The sequence below is a fragment of the Falco biarmicus genome, chromosome W (genome assembly GCF_023638135.1).
Source record: "Falco biarmicus isolate bFalBia1 chromosome W, bFalBia1.pri, whole genome shotgun sequence".
Taxonomy (NCBI): domain Eukaryota; kingdom Metazoa; phylum Chordata; class Aves; order Falconiformes; family Falconidae; genus Falco; species Falco biarmicus.
In genome coordinates this window covers 4,954,887-4,975,512 of record NC_079310.1, presented here as the reverse complement: position 1 = coordinate 4,975,512, position 20,626 = coordinate 4,954,887, and the positions used below count along the sequence as shown (strand labels likewise).

At 44.6% G+C, this 20,626-nt stretch overlaps 1 pseudogene; it reads left to right on the top strand.

Moving 5' to 3' along the window:
- The first annotated feature begins 310 nt into the window (after nt 1-310).
- LOC130142113 (thrombospondin type-1 domain-containing protein 1-like) lies at nt 311-17,528 on the top strand (annotated as a pseudogene).
- The last annotated feature ends 3,098 nt before the right edge of the window (nt 17,529-20,626 follow it).

Genomic DNA, 20,626 nt, shown 5'->3' with positions numbered 1-20,626 from the left:
ATGGTGTGCAGTCAATAATGCATGGGACCACCCATAGAAGAATGAGAGGAAAAGAGCCCTCTGGTAATGAGCACCATCCATCTGCCAAATAAAGCAGTGTCTTATGGAAATGCAAATGAAAGTTATAGTACGTATATGTAAGAGTATATGCATGATTTGTATGTGTAAGGCTGTGCGTGCCACCTTCATTCGGACTGCATGGATGTGGTTGGAGCCGGTTTTTTTGAGGATGTGTTATAGCTGGTGGAGGGTAATAGGCTCTTCTAGTGCACACTGCACCGCACTGATGTAAATGTCTGTAGCTGGTCAGATGAATTTCTTCCTGAAAATTTTCCCTGCTGACAAGAAAGTGAATCCAAGGCGACTAACTCAAATAGAAGCTGAGAGTGGTAGGCGTCTAATATTATGTGAGATGAGTCCTGCTACTCCTGACTGCTGAGTGCTTGCCTTGGCAGTTGCAGTGTTTTTCCAGCAAAGCATTCTTTGAGGTAATCTTAAGACATATGTAACAGATTTAACAAGTCAAAGTATTGTTAGTTGATACTACTTATGAAAGGATTGCTTTAACTGAAGTTTTATGCTTCTGTAGCATCATCCAAGACTCAGAAGCCTTTTCCCAGACAATTAATTACATAAAGACGTCTCACAGTGCATTCTGTATCTGGAATAGATGTATGTAGCTCCCATTTTTTAGATAACCTTTCTATGTTTTAAATTCTTAAGTTTCAAGCAATGCAGAAAAGCTAGCTGAGCTGAGAACGGAAATGTGATCTTCCCAATCCATTGCTTTAGATATCATCTATCCCCGCTAGTTATAACACGTCTCAGGATAATTTGGCAACTTGCACAAACATGGTCATGCAAGAAGTACATTTAAAAAGACTGGGCCATTTGTAATGAAATTATGTCATTTAGACATGTTGCACCACATCTGAGACAAGAAAAGTGCTGCAGTCACCATCACTGTTATTTTCAGCTCTTTCACTCAAGTGTCTCTGTGATGCAAACGAGCAAAATGAAAGATTCATAAGACAGAGCAAGAGAAGAGGCTTCAAAAAGCATCATGCAGACTTCCTATTTTATTTAATTTGGGGGACATTTTTCATGTTTCTCTATTAAGAAACTACTGTGCTTTTTTTACTCAATTATAGCTAAAGTAAGTGGAACATCAGCTGGCCACTGTGAAGTGGATTTAAAGAAACTGTAAGTGAAAGAAGTTGAGAAGTTTGAGATTTTCTGTGAATGTTTTGGGTCATTTGTGTGGGGTTTTTTTTAAACCTTGTTTTTAACCTTCCTGAACATGTTACTGCAGTGGGCTTTTTGCTGCTGCAAACCATGTCCCTGTGCAAAGGGGAGGTTGTGAGCTTTAATTGCTATAGCTAGGACCTATTTTTTGTGAACTGATTCACTTTAAAAAGCTTGAGATCCACTTCTTAAATATCCACTTTATAAATCCTTGGTTTCTTCCATAAGGTAGATAAACAATCAGTTGTCTCTTTGGCTCTTAATACTGTTGTGAAACTGTTTTCCTTGCAGTTCTCGGCGAAGTGGAGTATCTCATGTTGGATCGCCCAGGTCATGTAGCCTTCAGCAATGACACAGTATCTGTGGAATATCAGTACTATAGTGGTGGTAATGTGACAGCAGAGCATCTGTCCGTCCTGTTGCTGGATGCCAGCACCAACGAGATAATTGCAAGAAAACAACTTCCAGCAAATCAGTCCCACGGAAGGGTAGAATTTGAGTGTTTCCATTTTAAGAGTGCCAGGGACTTCTTGTTCAGAATGGTCTCTCCCAGCAACAACAGCAGTGCTGCCCAGTGGAGCAGAAGAAGCATGTCTGCCCTCCATGTGGAATGGCCTGTATTTCACATTGATTTGAACAGGAGTTCAGAGGTGCTTGGGAGCTCCATTCAGGTTGGAATTTTTACAAATGAGCAGTTGTGTGCCATGAACGAGACAGTGGTTTCACTGGATGTGATATTTACTAGCACACTTTATGAATTCAGAAGAGTAAGCTCTGACGACACTCTGGGCATTAGAACTAGCAAAAGAATCCTGCTCTCCAGGTCCCAGTGGATAGAGTTTGATTGCCCGCCTGTTGGTCAAGAAACATATATCACGGTGTTACTGAAATCGTTAGAAACACATTCCATCATTTCCTCCATAGGACCCATAGATCTCCTCCACAAATTTGGATACAGACTGGTTGTGGCACCAGAAACAACATGCAAGACTTTGGTTCAGGTCTTCATAGTCTCTCCACCGTGCACTTCTATCAGTGGAAAAATTGTCGTCTATAAAGAGGCTGTCAAGCATCCCAGCCAACGAACAACTTGGCTGTATGAAAATGCCCTTCACCCAGGAGACAACAGGACAGAATTTAACTGCACTTTGTTTGATGTGGGGAAGAACAAGTACTGCTTTGTCCTCTTTAATTTCTCAAACCAAAGCCATTTCCCAACAAGAGTTACGGAGTGTATGATGATCCAAAGGAATATGGGTTTGTACAGACATTTGTCCTCTTTCAGCACTCTTTCCAGCCAATGTGGGTAATGATAAATAGGTTTGATTGTGGTGTCCCCTATTGAATAGCTACTTTTTGGGTCTCCTACACCAGACAAAATAGTTGTGATGTCATATGCAGTTGGGAACAAGGTGGAGTAGACTGTTACATAGAGGCATACACAAGGACATTTGGTAACAAATGCCACTTGGTGGCTTAAAACTGCACTAAGTTAACATGAAGTACCAATCAAAACCATCTGGGGCTTTCTGACTGATGTACCTATCTAGTCTGGGTAAAACTGAAACTTGGCCTGCTCAGTGAGGTAAGAAGATACTGCAGTAGATCTGGCCCATTGGAGACACTAAAGGTAGCATTAGTCTTACCTGCATCTAGGTGTCTAAAAGCCAAAAGTCCAACATTAAGTAGTTGTCTGGCTTTTTAGTCAAGAGAGATGGGGATCTTACAAGGGTGATTCATGGGTATAGAAGATATATGGGCTGAATCCTCACTTGCGTGTCTTTTTCTCTAGCCCATTTGCTGTTTAGAGTCCTACCTATTAGATACACAAAATTTTGGTGAGATGAATCAGGGTTTGGCCATACCAAAAGACACCGTGTCACTTGGACAGCTTGCTGTTTTTTTCAGCCAGCCTTTCAAGACATGTCTCTGCTGCCTAAAATAGGCCAGCATGCATTTTCTGACCCATGAGACCACCTGGCAGATCATGGGTCACATTCATATAGCTAAACTTTTCCTTCCAGGAAAGATTAGAATCATACAAACTACCAGTCCATGGTCCATATAGTCTGGGAGAGTGCTAGTTAGCAGAAGCCAAAACCATGTCCAGGAGTATGAATGATCATGGTTAAGGAGTGGTCACAGTTAAGTACGATAACAAGACAGAGCTTGAGCCCATTCCTCAGCCCTGCTTAAGGAGTATTTATACATTCCATTAATATCTATACATCTTATGCAGCTGTAGCTCCAGAGGTGGCAGTCCTTGGTTTGGCAGAGTCTACAAATCACAGTAGCATGGCAGAAGAAGCAGATGAGCCAAATGTCCTCATCCCTCATTTGTGGAAGGCAACCACAGTGCGGGATGGGCAGTATGTGCACGAGGGGATTGGGGTTGGGTTGGGTTAGCCTGTGTTGCCTACACCCTGGAATGGAAAAGTAAATTCTGTCATTTGGAGCAGGCTTGTGTCTATAGGTCATGAATTAGTCTTTCCCATCTGCACACTTCAAAGAGCTTGGGTTGAAAGGTTTGAGATGTGCACTGTTTTCAACACCTCCCCGCCCTGGTCTCCCTGAAAAGGAAGTGCAGGAACTCAAGCTAAAAAACGGTCATTGCGCTTCACGGGCAGCTAAGTGGGATCATCAGGAGACCAGAACTGTAGGACATGCTCCATAGCACACAGTCCAGACACAGCCTACCTTAATTAGGTTCCTAGCTTGGTCTAGCTTTGCACTATTTCATAAATTCTAAAACTGTTAGCTGTTTAATTAATACTCTGTACTAAAAATGACCTTTATTTTCACCACATACCAACCTGGGCACATAGTTCTTCTCTTCATCTTAACTTCCCGTCTGCGTTCTCTGTTGGCACTCTCTTTCTTCCTTTGGCATAAGAAAGTCTATCTAAAAATGAAAGCATATTGTTTTTGTAACGGAGATAATTCTCAAGGAAAAAGGAAGATAGAATTCTAACTCTTTCTCTGTGCTTGGGTGGTATGTTACACTGATATGATCTAGATAATTACCCTGACAGATGAATACCTAGGATATGACATAGATGTTTCAGTGCCCAATGTTTAACTGTTTTAATTGATGAGATCCACCTTAAACGATGAATCCCTGCAATCTGCTTTGTTTCCTTGGGCTCCCCAGTTGCACCACCCTTACAACCACAGTCAAAAGAATCAGGCTATGCCTGCGAAGAACAGAGTTAAGTCAATAGCTGCCAAGTTAGAAGTGTCAAATCTACAAAGCCGATGAAAGCGAAACCACACCGCGTAGCCGTAAATAAAATGTCAGCCTGAAATTAATTAGACTGCAGCACATCTGACTTTGTGCCTGTATCTGCGAGACTTCAAAGCCTGCAGGTAGCGTTTGAAAGGAGCAGGGCGTGCTGGGAGGGGCACATCAGCCTGAAGCCATGACAGGCAGAGAGAGCTGAACCACCTGTGATGGCCATCTGCCTCCTGGCTGCTTGGGAAAGTTCTCCTGAGCCCTCTCACCCTGCTGCAGGGCACTGAGAGATGGCCTGCGTGGACCCAGACCCCGATAGCTGTTAGTGCAAAATGCGCAGCCGCTGCACAACAGACACCTCTCCTCAAGTCACTGATTTTCTGCTTTGGGCTTCCTGAACTCACTCAGTTTAAGGGAAGGAGAGCTGATAAGCCTCTAGCCTGGGCTCCTGTGCAGCATGGGCCATCACTTGTCATCCAGTTACCCTGGTGCTGAGCCCCACAGCTAGTCTTTGCATTTTTCTGCTGCTTATCCTCCAGAGAGTTATCTAGTCTTCTGTTGAAGGCAGCACAAAACAGAGACCTTTCCGATAATTTCTTTTAATACTGCATTCTGACTTATTTTTTTTTTAAAAAGGAAACTGTGTGTTTCATAACTAAAGCTCATCTAGCTTCATCCTCTAGTGACTGGCTCTTACTCTGCTGCTCTCTGCTAGAGGAGACAGCTGTTTCCTATCCAGTCTCCCACCCCCCTCGAAGGCATTTGCACACCCAGATCATCTCAGTCCTTCCAGATTATCTCAGTGTTCTTCCTAATAAACTGAAAAGATTGAGTCTTTAATTGGAAGGCATTTTCTTCAGGATTTGATTAATTTTCTGTCTCTCTTTGGCTCCATTTCCATTATTTTAAACAATCCTTTTTATTTAACAGGAGTACCAGCTTTGGGTGCTGTGTTCAGATGTCCTCCTCACTGATGCTGCTTGAGCAGTAGCACTCTCCTTATCCCTACCTCTGCTTTCATTCCACCGATTGCATTAGCTAATTTTGCCGTAAATTTTACCCTGTAAACTCATCTTGAGCTGTTTTTGTGTATGACCTTTCAGTATGTAATCTACCCTCCTGCAGGTACAATTAGTATTCCTTCTTCTTACATTTTGCATTTTGCCGATTTATGATCTACTTTGCTTGAGTTATTCTAACTTAGCACGTACCCCACATTGCTCCATACAACTGCACTGTCTATTTTTGTCATCACAAGAGTGACATATTTTCTCAGTAATGGTTTTATATTTATTTTGATGTCAACTAGGCGAGCACTGTACAGCACTGAGCCTTATACTAATCCCTTTGGAATGTCTCCAAATGCATTCCCACTCAGTGATGGTTTTCTGTCGACAATTGCGTATCAAATCTGTCACTCAGCCAGTTCTTACTTCATTTAGCGTATGCTCTATTGTTATGAAGCAGAGATATTGTCTTGTAAAAGATCAAAGCTCCTAAATCATTAAAATTATCTTTATCCAAACCACAGAGGATGAGATAAAATATGATTATTTTGTCACACCCATTTTCCATAGGTCAGGCATCAGTTGTATTCCTGACCTTTTGTCAGTCGTGCCCTTTACTCCTCATCCCAGCCAGGTTTAGTACAGCCTGTGGAACAGGAATCTGGCTTGTGTCTAGGGTAGGAAGAAGGCTCCCAGTGGCCTTGAGCAGGCCAGGGCAGCAGCTTTTCCAGCCCAGGGCAGCAGCTTCAAAATGAGTTGCAACAACCTTGTACTACCTAAGACTGTGACTATGTCTCTTAAAGGTGGGGAATACATCTGTGAGCTAGCACTTGTGCAGCTTTCTTTAGACTCCAATTGGAGAACCTGTGAAAAAATAACAGTGAGATGTGAATCATTTCATTCGTCTCGGTGGGATATTGTTTCACACAGGTGACTTAGAGATTCATGTAGCTAATTTTTTCCCTGTTTCACTGGATTATTTGAATGTCTGAGGTAGGAAACTCTGTTAGATCATCTTACCCAGCAACAGACGCATTGCAGGCTCATTCTTTTCAATGCTTTATCCTGTGCTTTGTTCATCTGGAATTTAAGTGTCCCCAGCAGTGAGACTTATGCACTCCTTAGAAGGATGTCCCATGTCCTAGCCTGTATCCCACGTGAAACATTAGGGATGAGACTGATAAAATGAATCAGTAATATGCCCATAGAAATTTTTATTCATATTTCCAGTGTTAATTAACTTTCTTTTACAGTTCTTAGTTACACTCCTGAGACCAGTTTCAACTTCTGTGTGACTCCCAGTAGTTTCTTGCACTTGCCGACAGCAGAGATTAATTTTTTTCATCTGTCTTTTGCTAACTGTCAAAAAAAGCTATTGAGGGGTCAGCAAGATGTAAGAAGTGCAGCTGTTGCCAGCAAAGAGGAAGGCAGGAGAAGACCTTCTGAAGGGAAAAGTGGTCAGTAAGGGAGGAGGAGAGTAAGCGGAGTATCTAGGGGTCAGGCAGAGATACACAGCTTCCATCAAATTCTCACTCCCTGAATAAGATTGTATGAATCAGACCTGCCTATCTGTAGGAAACTCTGGGAACTAATTAGCTCTGTTGCCTGAATCTGTATCTGGTTTGCATTTATTTAGAAACAGGCAGATGCAGGGGATGCGGGTATGCTAGGGCTGGTTTGTACCCCATCAGCTTCTCCTGTGTCAGTGAATACTTCATCTCCACACCCTCAGCGTTTTAGGAATAAATCGAGTGTTATGGACTCACTGGGATAGCTCTTGGCTTCTGAAAAAAATTTTTAGGCTGTGCCGCCATGATTCTTAAAGATGTCTGTAATTTGCCCAGGTGGAATCCAGGTTTTTGTCTTTTAAAGAGATCCTCGTCCTTTCGTTGTCCAAATTAGTAACCTGTGGGAGCATGCCACCGTTTCAGTGCACCCAGGCTTCATTTCCATGGGAAGAGAGAAACACGGAATAGCTGAGAAGAGTGTTTGCCCAGGCCTTATCCAAAGACCAATACAATGTGTGTGCGCCCAGGCTCAGGACCTAAAAACTATCTCAGCTTCCACAAATATCCTGCAATCCCCCAGGCTAGTGTAGGCATTTACATGAGCCTGTAAATAATTAGTGATTTTGTCCTGTATCACTGGTCTTGTTGAAGTGCTTAGGACTATCATGTGCTGTAAGGATGATGCTCTCAGCAACCCTTGCTGGCTGTGCCGTTGGATAGCACTACATGCTCAAAGTCTTATGAACACAGAAATTTGAGGGGAGATATTTATGCAGAGCAACAATTAACACAGTTAATCGCATTTATCTTTCATGCTGGCAGATCTGCCAACTGTCAGCTATTTCAGACTAACTCATCAGTTAGATGTCTTCACGTTGATAATTGAATCCTCAATTGTATGTGAAAAAAATCACACTTATTAGGGCTAGTTTGCAGTGTGTACCTTCTGGGTTTTCCCCTAGCGCTTTGGATCTGTTTTGTCTTAAATGAAGGTTAATCATTTCATTTCCTTGGGGGAGAATAAACTATGCTTCATTTTCTTTTACATTCTGGTAATTGCAGGAGGTTGCAGAACAAGTTGCAGGAGTTTAAATCTCCCGTCGTTCGTGGGAGCTGGAGCATTTCCTGCTCTCCTGCTGCCTAAGGTGCATATTCTTAGCCCCAAAGCTATGGATGCCAAGTGTTTTTGCTAAGGAACTCTGTGCCCTCAGCTGAAGCTGAAGTCAGTGAAAAGTGCCCTGGAGCAATGGGCACATCATACGTTTGACGTCAAAGTTAGAAAATTACTCATCCTAAATGTTCTTGTACGTTGAAGCCCACAGGCATCAATGCAGAGGCTGCTGAGCACCCTTCACTATCACCAGTGTTAATACCGGAGGCAACTGGAACCTTTCAGGATCTGGGTCTATATCTCACTATAGTTAACAGAATTTTAAATGAACAGGGAGTGTGGAGAGAAGGAAACGAGCTAGCTCACACACTGAAAATATGGTAGAGACTCATCAAGCTGCTCACATAAAGTAGTCTGTGAGGAGGTAGGTGCTTCTCCAGCTGGGCTACCTCCTTCTGCCAGTGATGAGGAACACTGCTGGAGTCTTTCATGATACTGATATGAAGAAAAGTGTTGTGAGATCCCCAAATACTGTGATAACCGTGAAGTCATTTTGGAGTAATTTTGGAGGATGGATCAGTGAGTCCTTGACTAAATTATGGCCTTTTTTCCTTCCTGCCCTTGCTAATAGCTCTGCTTGCTAGCTGATGTGATGTTGCAACTGTCCAGGGTCATACCTTTGAGAGATCCTTACCCCAACAAGCTTCCCTTGGCATCCTCTGACTCCTTTTCCTCCTGAGACCACGCACCATCCAATCTTGCTCCATTTTGCGCTTTACTGGGAACTGACACAGCTGCAAACTGGAGGAGGATTGCAAAAGCTCAGCCTGCCTCTGGGCTCCTCACCCCAGCTGTAGCAGCTCTCCAGCTCCAGAAACAGAGGGGCGAAAGCAGAGAGGTGCACGAAGAGCACAAAGTGAAAGACAGCCTGGGATCATGGATGTCACAGTATTGTGGAGTCAGTGGCAAATAGCCGGAGAGGTCACTTGGTGTTGTGTGGGCTTTACAACCACAGCACCACCAGGGCATCTTGCCATGCCCATTTCTACTCTGCATTAGGCAAGGCAGACATACTCAAACGTGCATGCACACAGATGTGCGTGAGTATGTGCCCACACACGCTTTACAGCCTTGGCTGACAGCACAAGTGTAAGCTCAAACCCTCTGGGCCCCATCCTGCAATGCAGTTGAGTACCTGCACGCAGGAGACCAACCCCGCTGGTTCTGTTACGCTGCTTGTGGTAACGTTATTCCTACCGGCGTGCGCACAAAAATTCATAGGACAGGGCCCAAACCAGTTAAAATTTCATGTTCATTGAAACACAGATGTATTTAATTTTTGTTAGACAAAAATTAAAAATTATTTTTTAAAATAGTAACACACTGTGAACAAGTGAACAATACAGCAACCAAGATAACATGAAATCATAAAGCCATTTCCAGTCATGCAACACTGTCTAGTCCTTTGATATGGTAACTTGGTCACTGTCCAGGAGCTCAGGGGCGTGCTAGCAACAAAGCAACTGTATCATAAAATTAAAGATCATGACCTGTGTTGGCAGTGGCAGCACCATAAATTATTTAAAAGAGCAAACTTTAACAAACCTAATCTACTTCTCTTTTTTTTTTTTTTTTTAATTAGTTGTTTTTCCACTTTAGCTGTGAGTGGTGAAATTGAGTTAAGTGGTCTATTGTTTTTCTTCCTGGCACATTTCAAAACCAGGCCACCAAGTCAACTGACCCATAGGAGAGTCCCCAGGGTTTTGTCCTTTAAGATTACACCTGGACTCATGCATTAGTTTGGAATTTAAATTTGTGGTCCTGCTTCAGTGGACCAGATATGGGCAGGAATGGTCCCTTTATCCCTCTTGGGTTTTTGCTGCTGTAAAGTTTGAGTGTTGAACACCGGATGAGGATGTTGTCTAAGCAAAAGGGGGATTTCATTAAACATTAAAAAATGATAATGTTTGAGGTATTATTAGAACTTGAGTCTGCCTCCACTTAAAATAAATAAATGAACCTGCAAAATTTTATCTTGAGTTAATCGTCTAACCATAAGCAATAGGGGCCTGTAAGCTGTCAAATGAGTGATTCAATAACATGTTTGTGTGGCTGAGAAGATAATAAAGAAAAAAACCAGTATTGCCGTTTCATTAGACCTTGTAGGCTCATCCTCCTTTCACAATCATATAAATCAGGAGTAACTACACTTTAGTCAATGAAGTTATCCTGCTGTAAAAGCACTATTTGTCAGGCAGGAATTAGATGAATATATAAATTACTAACCCATTCCAAAGATCTGTGGATTAATTTCCATTTGCTGTTCCAGGCAGAACCTGCCTGCCAGTTGACCGACTGCTGTGTTGCTGGTTGGCACTGGAGTGAAAAAAGGAAAACAGTGGAAGCTTTGCCCCAGACTCTTGATGGGAACAGGAGCAGGTCCCTGGATGCTGCTTGCTCTTTTGGGGTTGCTGTTTGGATTGTTAGGTTATTTATTGCTGGTTTTCTCAAATAAGAGAAGGCAAATGGCTGTGTCTTTAAAGGTAAGGAGGCAGATGCATTCCTTATTGCTGTGAGCTTATGTATTTGCAGAAACGTGGAGCCCATGGCAGCCCTGGAGCCCCTGCAGTGTCACCTGTGGGGACGGTGTCCAGGAGCGCTCCAGAGAGTGCCTCACCTCCTCGCCGGCAAAACCAGGCTGTGCTGGATCACCGAGGGAGACTTCCTTGTGTTCACTGGAGGAGTGTTTGTGTACGTAGCTCTGCTGTCCTCTTCCCTGTGGTTGCATGTCTCCCCTGGAAAAAGCAAAGGGCCTGTTACCAGAAGGGCTTTGTAAAATGGAAGTATCTGATTTCTCCTTCAGTCATATTGATTTTGGGGGGGTGTCACATTCCTGTAGTTGATGGAGTAGGGTGGGAGCCTACATGTGTTTGTAGGACAGCTGGAGATAGGGCTCCAAGGTGTAAGAAGATTTCTGAATCCTGTGGGTGCTATGGAAGGGGTTTAAAATCTCCAGCATGGCCAGGGAGCAGAGAAGGGCTGAAGGAGAGATCCTGGGGCTAGCAGAACATGTTCAGTACTGAAAGCCAAAGACCCCAGGCAGTGGAAACCTATTAAAAGAGGGCTGGTTCCAGCTGAGACCCACAGTGAGGTTCCCATTCTGGGAGTTTTGAGGTGGCAGTGCCAGGTCTCCCCCTGCTCCAGCCTGCCACTACTGTGGGCCAGTGACAGGGCAGACTGGCCAGTGCCGGTGGGTGGCCAGTGGGTACAGATACAAGAGACTTGAGCATCCTGTAAGGCGAGAGGGGGTTACAGTAGCCACATGGCCGTGGTGAGGCTGGATGAGGCTGTGCCAGCCCCATAGCTGAGTGATTGCAGCCATCATAAGGGGCAGAAGTGGCCCCTTTTAACAGGGTGCTGGTACTTAGTCCATGCTAAACTTTCACTTCTTGCAAACTCCCTGCTGGAAAGGAGGGTGCCGTCTCTGGAACTGGAGAGCTGCTACAGCAGGGCCAAGGGGCCCCAGAGGTCCATCTGCTCAGAAACTGGCTCATCTACAAGCTCCAATCAATGCCTTCTGTCCCACAGGTGCCACAGGGGACAGGGATGGGGAAGGGAAGGTGCCCAGTGACTGTGCAAGCTCCTAAGCTCTCAGGATGTAATTTAACAGATATTTTAAGCTATTGCAAAGTGAGCAATGCCTCACCCCTTGTTTTGGCTGCTTCCGTGAACTTTCTTGTGCTGGCAAAAGTGCTGTATGGAGAACTGGAATGCAGCCACCTAAAGAACTGACAGTTTGGGAAAGTAGGGAGGTTGTTTCTCACATGGACACTGAAAAGGGAAGGACAGGAGAGGGGGAGAATGTGTAGCTGGAGCAGGAAGGCCACAGGACGACTTTTTAAATGGAGATGTTGGCTTGAACCAGCTTTAGGGTGTTTGTTGAATGAAGACCTCAGAAGTATACAGGCAGGACTGAAATGTATTGGGAGCACTCTAAGAAGTGGGTTGTGTTGAACAAAAGGTCAGGTGAAGGGAAAATATTAAAAATTGTATTCTATCAAGCCAGATATTGCACTTTGTCAGTGTTTGTGCAGCACTTGGGATGTTTAAACAGCTTGTTGTTAAACTGTCTGATGTTTTTAATGACTAGAAAATGCTGGCCATGTGGGTTTGCTTATATTGTAATGCTGCAAGTGTAAGCAGGGAGGAACAAGTCAAATGTTTAGGGCCCCAGCTTAAAACTAATTCCCTGCTCTAGGTCTGGTTGTCTTCTCTATGCTGAGCAGTCAGAATGCTGTGGGCAGTAATGCCACCAGCAAAATGCAGTGGGGTTGTTGGTATTTTTCTAAAGCTGATACTGAGCTGTGCTATTCCGTGCCTCCTGTTACCTGCTGGAGGGGTATGTTTGTAAGGACAGTATTTGGCTTGGCTCCTTGCTGGGCAATTTCACCCCACTCCTCTGGAGCTCTGAGAGCAGTCCCAGTGCAGAGAGCTCGCCAGAGGATATTCCATGCATGTGGAGCATGTGCTGGACACGTGGTTTGTGCATACACCCTGCTTTACATGCACAGAAGTGACAGGACTCTGGTGCTTCTCGGAGGTGTCACTCTTTCTATGCAGGTGCACAACTGTATAATGCATACGGTGGTTTCCAGAGAGATCAGCCATCCTGTGCCAGCCTGGTTAGAGATACAGCCTAACAGTACTCAGCAGGTCTGGACAATCTTCAAATTCTAGCGAGGTCTATGGGTTGATAAAGAGGGTTTATATATAGAAAACACAGATGCACAGGAGGCCTGCATCTGCACCCATTGCCCTGGGATCATCTGGAGGAATTGCCTCGCTTCTCTCTTGCACGTGGTTTCTAATACTCCTGCTCCCATGTCAGGCAGCTTTCTTTACAGAATCACCTACATGATTTCATCTCATTGAATCCTAGGGTGCTTGAGAAGTGACTTGACACCGTGATATTACAGTGTTCATCTGCTGCCTGATCTCAAGCTGGGAGTGTCACTCTTCCCCACCCCCTGACTGCACCTTTCTGAAGCAGGCAAGCTTTTTTTTCAGCATAACTGTTTGCAGTCATTAGTCCAGCAGATGGAGCAAATGGCTGAATAAATGAAACCAGCACACAGCCTAGGGGCAGAGGTAGATGAGAAGGAGAGAGTGGCAAATCTATGCAACTAAGTCCTGTTTCAAACCTCACCATTCCCTAGCTGTTAGCTTTCTACTCCAAACAATACAGCACAGTATCTGCATTACAGATAGAAAATGGAGTCTTTAGAAAATAACTGTGAGCAAACAGGACTGAGAGAAGGATGAGCAATGAAGGGATTGCTCCGCTGTGGTGGTACTGAACAGAGCAAATGCTGGTCCTGCCTTCTTCCCTGAGGTCAGCATGTTCACTCCCTGCTCAGGCCCCACAACAGCAGTGTTCCATGCTCTGGCGTGGTGGCATTGGGCTGAATGCAAGTTTTAGACACTCCAAAAAGGACTCAGCAGGTGGTGGTCTTGTTCTTTAAGCTGATGTCAAGCTCTCAGAGTGACATGAAGGTCAGAGTTAACCCAATGGCAGGATTTTTCAGAGGGCTTGGGACTGTTGGGTAGTCCTGAGTCAAAGAAACAGATCTCCTGCCCAGCACAGCACCCTGCATGTCTGTTGTCATAGCAGCCTGAGACCTTCTGGTCTGTGTTCATCAGTGCATTTGTGCATCCTGCACAACTAATAGCCATGCTACCAGCTTGCTGTGGAATGAGTATTATTCTGAATTATGGGAAGTACATGGTGTCTCCTTCTTGTTATTCTGCAGACACATTTCCTATGCCTGGACAGTCACTGTGGTGCTGGCAGGAGCACCTCCCAAGTTTTACAACAGACTGTCTATCACTCTGATGGAAGGCTTTGTGGCCAGCTCTTGTCAACTACAACTGAGCAGCTTCATCCTCTGACGGCATTTTTGTGGCCTGACAGCTGACGTTTGGCCACAAGAAACTGGGGAGTGCTAACACACACTAAAATTAGCTACTGCACCAAATCATCCACTTTCCACTGTGCTATATTCTGCTCAGGGTTGCATCTGAAATGCTAGAGACCTCATCCACAAAAAGAATTATTAATCTCTCATTGGTTCAGCCTTCTATAATGAGGTGCAATGGGCAGGTAAGAGGTTTAAATAGGGATGTGGAAAGCTCTGAGATGTTCACATTATAGATTAGAATCATATAATATCTCAAGTTGGAAGGGACCCATAAGGATCATCGAGTCCAACTCCCTGTTCCTCGCAGGACTACCTAAAATTAAACCACATGACTGAGAGCATCTTCCAGATGCTCCTTGAACTCTGACAGGTTTGGTGCGGTGACTGCTTCCCTGGGGAGCCTGTTCCGGTGACTGACCACTCCCTTAGTGAAGGAGTTTTGCAGGATATTCTTCCCTCTTTGAAGGCCCATCTCCAGTCCACAACAGAAGAGTGTCAATACTAGAATGCCAGGGGCATGAGAGCAGTGGCCTTCTCAGTTGGGAGCTTGCTGTAGTGGGGGAAGGTTTCAGCCTCTGGGGCTGTGACACCAGGCAGCAGTGGAAGAATCATCCTCAGAGGACTGCTTAGAAAAGATACACTGCCCATGCTAGTGCTGTCTCTCTGCTCTTCAAACTCACTGCAAATCTCACACCCGCTTAAGCTATCCTAAAAATAAGTCTAAAGTGGTACCTGAAGTACTAATGTGGGTCAGGTTATTTTTTCCCCTTTTACGGCATCTTTCACCAGAGATCTTAATGTACTTCGTAAAGGAGGACAAATAGTGTTATCCCATTTTACACGTATTTAGGAGTGCCTTAAGGAAATGGCAGAACAGGAAAAAGTAAAGATTACATTGAAAAGGTCCATGGGAGCCTTGGTTTAAAGTAAGTAGATCTGTTCCTGCCAGTTTGAAGTCATTGGTAGTAAGTCATCTCCAATGAGCAAATTTTAATGGCAGTTGGACAGCTTCCTGTACTGTATTAATCTGTTATTTTTTCTTTGCAGTAACGTATTCATCCTAAAATACCAAAGTGCTGATGGCAGTGCAACTCTGACAGACATGTGTGCTCTTTGTTACAGCTATCAGGCCTCCCACTCCACCTTCTGTCCAGCCAGGAGAGGACCAGAAAGCAAATAATATAGTCACAGTCACAGGTATCTCCCTATGCTTGTTCATCATCTTTGCCACTGTTCTCATCACCCTCTGGAGGAAGCTCTGTAGAGCTCAGAAGTGCAGCACTGCTGTCTGCTGAAACTCTGTCCATTCCCCCAGCTTCCGGAAAAACCCTGATGAGGAGAACATTTGCCAAGGCAACAAGCAGCGGGACAGCTTTGCCGAAGGAGGGGATGCCCCTGTTAACATTCCTCTGACCTACAGGTGAAGCCTCCAATTTGCCCAAGAAGATGATGCCTCTGGAAGCGAAAACTTTCAGCCAAACACACAAAAAATAATCCCTCCGATTTTCAGCTACCGCCTGGCACAGCAGCAGCTGAAAGAGATGAAGAAGAAAGGGCTGACTGAGACCACTAAGGTGTATCATGTCTCTCAGAATCCCCTCAGGGACATGGTTGTTGGTGCTACCACGATGCTTCCCCTGAGTGGGGAGAACCAAGAGGAGGCAGTGGCAAACAAATTTAGGATCAAAACTCCATTTCTGGACCAGCCAGCCAGTCAGCCCAAATTCCTGGGGGAAAGCTCTCACCCTAGACTGGATTTTCTGTTCTCACAGGCCAATCCTGCCATGAGCCCTACTCAGACCTTGGTAAGAAGAGCTCATTTCAAGCACCAGGATAACAGAGGGGACTTACCCGAGAGGGGCTGTCACAGAAACCCGCAGTTTAGAAGAACAGCCAGTTTCCATGAAACCAAAAAGGCCAGGCCTTTCAGAGAGAGAAGTATGTCCACCCTCACCCCCTGACAGACTCCCCTCTACAACTCCAGAACCAGAATGTGGGACCAGGGTTTGGAGGACAGGACGTGGCCAAAATCGAGGAACACCAATCACACGTGTGAAAAGCTGGATCAGCCCCACAGCACTGTGCTGGGGTGCGAACCACAGGGCCATGGCACAAAGGGCCACCACAGGGCAGGTCCCCCGGTGAAGAAGCTGGACCTGATCACTGACCGCCAGCCTGCTGGTCAGGAGAAGGCAGCTGATAAGCCCGAGCTCAGCCGTAGTAAGAGGGGCCCTTCACCTAATCCCAGAGGTGCGTGGCGGAAGGAAGCGGGCTCGACTGGCAAGGATAATTCCCAGAGAGGCCCAGGCATTAGCCCTGCCCAGTACCAAAGGGACAAGTGCCAGAGCTTCCCCTTGGACCCTGAGTTTGCCTTTTATGACAATACTACTTTTGGCTTAACAGAGGCAGAGCAGCAGATGATCGACCTCCCCGGGTATTTCGGCTCAAATGAAGAGGATGAAACAAGTACTTTAAGCATTGAGAAGCTGGTGATCTGAGTGACTCATTGCAGCCCTGCAGGAGGGGCGTGCACAGGAGAGGGTCTGCAGGGTCTGTTGGCTTCTGGTGGAAGGGGCAGCAGGAACTGCATTACCTCTGCATGGAGCAGGAGGGAATAATGCCCCAAGTCTGGCTTGTGGGAACACATTCCTTTCTAATTACTGGAAAGTGCTTCCATGTAATTATTTTTTGTATGTATGTGTGTACAATACACACAAAATACCCTGGGAAAGCACATGTTAGTGAAGGTGTGACGCAGGAATAGCCAACAGATTTTATTGTGTAAAGCAGTCACGTTTCGTGCCTCATGCGTGATGAATGCCACTGATCTAGCCTTTCTCACCTTGTGGACAATGTACTAGTAGATTATGATATCCTAAGGCATCTATTGTCCAGTATCCTCAACCATCTGTCCTAATTAGTGGATTATTGGTCATTTAGAAAACATAAACCTCAAGTTGTGAGCAGTTTTCATTGTTTTTCTGGTAGTTGTTATTGAACTGTGTTGATTTGTCGTTTGTAGTTGCTCAAATAAGTCATATGGTGGTGGTTTTTTTAGCTGGTTGCATGAAAGTGCAAACAATTGATGCTGAATACTTGGACTGAACTTAAAATTGAGGAGGTGTTTTTCATCATTCAAGACTTTTATATTTTCTTTCTGCCAATATTTATGTTAAGAAAACAGTAATGTGCAAATATTTGTGGGAGATTAGTAGAAAAGGCATGATGCTGGGAGGGCAGAGAAAATTGATCATCAAATTTTAGTCCTCACAGAAATGTTATGGCAGCATTGAAGCATCGGTAAAAGACAGTGAGAGAATTTTTGAATCACCCATCTTTTCTGTAATCATCTTTGCCTTTATTAAACTTTTAAAAAATGTAAATAACTGACAATAATACTACTACAGCAAGCTCAAAATAAATTATGAACAAAACCAGTGAACAACAGATTTATTTGATGAATACCTGTTTTGCAGACAAAAAGAAAAAATAAAGTGGCTTGACATCTGGGGATTCCTGGAGAATCACGGTGAAGTACAAAAATTACATCGTTTTGGTTTTTTTGTTGTGCTTTAAAACCAGAGATCACAATTTGGTGATTACACACTGCTGCAAGTATTCAGAGCTGGGTTGAAACCCCAATTAACAACCGAGACAGAGCTCAGGCCAGCGAGAATGACTCAGAGACTTTGCTTGCCATTTGTTAGGATAACGTCTCTTCAGGGAGTTTGCAAAGACCAAGGGAATGCTTGGATGGAGTGAAAGGAGATAGCTTCAGGCAGAGGACTGTCAGTCTTAAAACAACTCCCCCATAAGCAGACCAACCCTACATGCCCTATAGCCTGTCTTGTGGGTGTGAGGGAAAAATTAGCACGTGCTCAGTTCTCTGGGTATCTCTTAACACTGGCTTTCTGACCAGAAAGATAGATTTCACAGGGCCACACTTTTTTTTTCCCTCCAAACCAACTATTTTGAAGGAAGAGCAGCATCACTGTGCATTAGCCAGTTACCAGTGGCACCCCACTGAAGTATCCAAAGCATGCACAGGTAACTTGACAGGCACACAGCAACAGGGCTTGCTGTGACAGCCTAGGAGGAGCAAGACACTCAGCATTTGGCTGCCAGAGCGAAACCCCACCATTTGAATGGCCTTTTTTTGATGGGTAACATTTCGCAGCTGCTGCTAGAGTGCCAGATCTGACTTGCAGGGTGATGTGAACTCCCTCTTTCCCAGGAGCTGTGCCAGCACACTGCATTGTCGACATTCAGCCCTTTGGCCCAGCGTGGCTTTAGTACCAGCTATGCATTCCCATAAACCATCAACTTGAAATACTGTTTAAAGCATTTGAGAACATGTCCACACTTGAAGAGTGATCCAAAGCTAATCAAATGTGATGAGTCTTTAAATTGACTTAAATGAGCTGGAAATCAGAGCTCTGAAGCAATTGCTGCTCAGGTTACTTACCACCCCTGTACTAAGGTAAACTCCACAGTGTCAAGAACATTTGCCCTGAAGCAGTGATCTGTCAGCGCTGGAGCTACAGGGCTACAATATTTACAGCTTCCATGAGCCTCTCAACACGGGAGGCCCAGGAGAAACAGGAGATCAAATTTACAGCACAGCAACATTCAGCAAGCAGTCTCCTAACCCTCAGTGGGAGTGATTTGAGCTTGGCAGTAGCCTTCAGATCAAATAAGTTCTTAGCTAGTGGCATTTTACCCTGTTTATTAAGGTAAAGAGACTTCTGAAACACTTCCTGGGGTTTGCTGTGGGAGTTGCAGGGTCCTACACAAAGCCCTGTGACCTCTGCATCTCCAAGGGGGTTCCCTGCGTGGCAGAGGAGGGGGACCCTCACTCTAAGCCAGATGCTGCTTCCTGAAACCTTGTCTCAGGGTCGAACTGTGTTCAGAACAGCTACTGTAATGCACTACATGTACTTAGGTACATCTTACATCTAAGGCAGCAAGGCAGACCCCTTCCCTCCCAGCCTGTCAGATCTTGGTCCCTTTCTCTCTCAGAGAAAGAGAAAAAAAAGCACCTTCACATATTCATGCTGGCTGAAGGCAGTCCAATTATAATGCCTGCCTCTCTGTATTAACATAGAGGGGGGAAGAGGCTCTGTACTATGGGCTTTACATCGCTTACTGCACACTCACTGGGGAGCTGGACTGGGTAACAGTTGTCTGACCAAGCCTTGTGGACTTTTATTTCCAGCTTGATGCTCCATTATCAGATGGCTTATTGCCTGCTCAGTGAACTGTCAAACCACTAACGCTGTTGTTATCAATTTGTTAATAAGTTAAGATTGATTGACTTTATTTGATTAATTGATTTTATAAAATAATTTTATAAAATTAAAATATAGAAGGATAAGAAATATTTTAAATGAAACTTATAGTTGCACAGTAAAAGCTGCTATGAGATCTTCTGTACATCCTGTACCAAGGCTAGAAGAAGGGGCTAGAACCATTGTTAAAACTTAGGTAATAATTTAGGGTTTGAAAGGTTTCTTTGTATCTGACCAGTCTTCTGTATGTAGAAGTGTATTGAAATGTCAGAATATGAGATTAATGGGAACTGGGGAGAGTCGACTGGAACAGCTTGTAGTTACCCGCCAAGAAATCGTGAACTTTAGTAAAAGGTAATTCCGGCAGGGGGAGATCGCGACCACCGACTCATATACCACCTACCCAAATCGTACCCCAGACCCATTTCTGGACCTTTCTAAGCTCTACTGCGCAGAATCGGATATAGGAGGAGAATATGTTAATGATTTACGGGAAATATCATGGTTATGCATGAATACTTAATGAATATGTATGAATAAGTTTTATATATGGTGTCTGATTTTGGGACCTGGCGTGCGTTGATCGTGAGAGGACTCGCTCACGCACCCGGCCGTTAATAAAGAAGTGTCTGCTTATCTACATCACATTGGTGTCGATAAGTTTTTCATTCCAAGATTTCGGTAACACTGTCTCTTTGGTGCTGTAGTTGATTTCCAGCATACAGAGTCAAGCATCACCAGTCTGTAATCTTTACCTTGCTTCCCTAGCCCTCTACTGAAGAATGGGATTGAGCATCATCTGCCAGAAGGCATTAACTTATTTCATTTGTGTTTCTCTGTGTCTTCTGCCTAGACAAAAATCATCCTTACTGCCCTCAGCACTGCATCTGTGGCCCCACGGTTACAACATGTGCAAAGTGATTCCTTACGTTCCCAACATGCAGTTACAACCTGGCACTAAGATTTTACCATAGCAAAATAGAGAATTAGTGATCAGAAAGGAAATAGTAAGTGCTGGCTGTTCGCAGTGGTTTCTTCACAAGGGCAACCTCATTTCAGAGACATAGTGCAAGTTTCGTTCCATGTGGGTACATGCCAATGCTTGGGAAGAGAGCAGCAGTGCAGCCTTGCCAGGGCACAGGCTTCAGGAGCATGGTTCCCTGGAATGCTGGCCCATTGCTCTCCAGTGTTCACCTTTGCAGTCACTGGGATGTTTAGGAAGAAGTGAGAGCAGGGTTTACCTCTTGACAAAGCAGA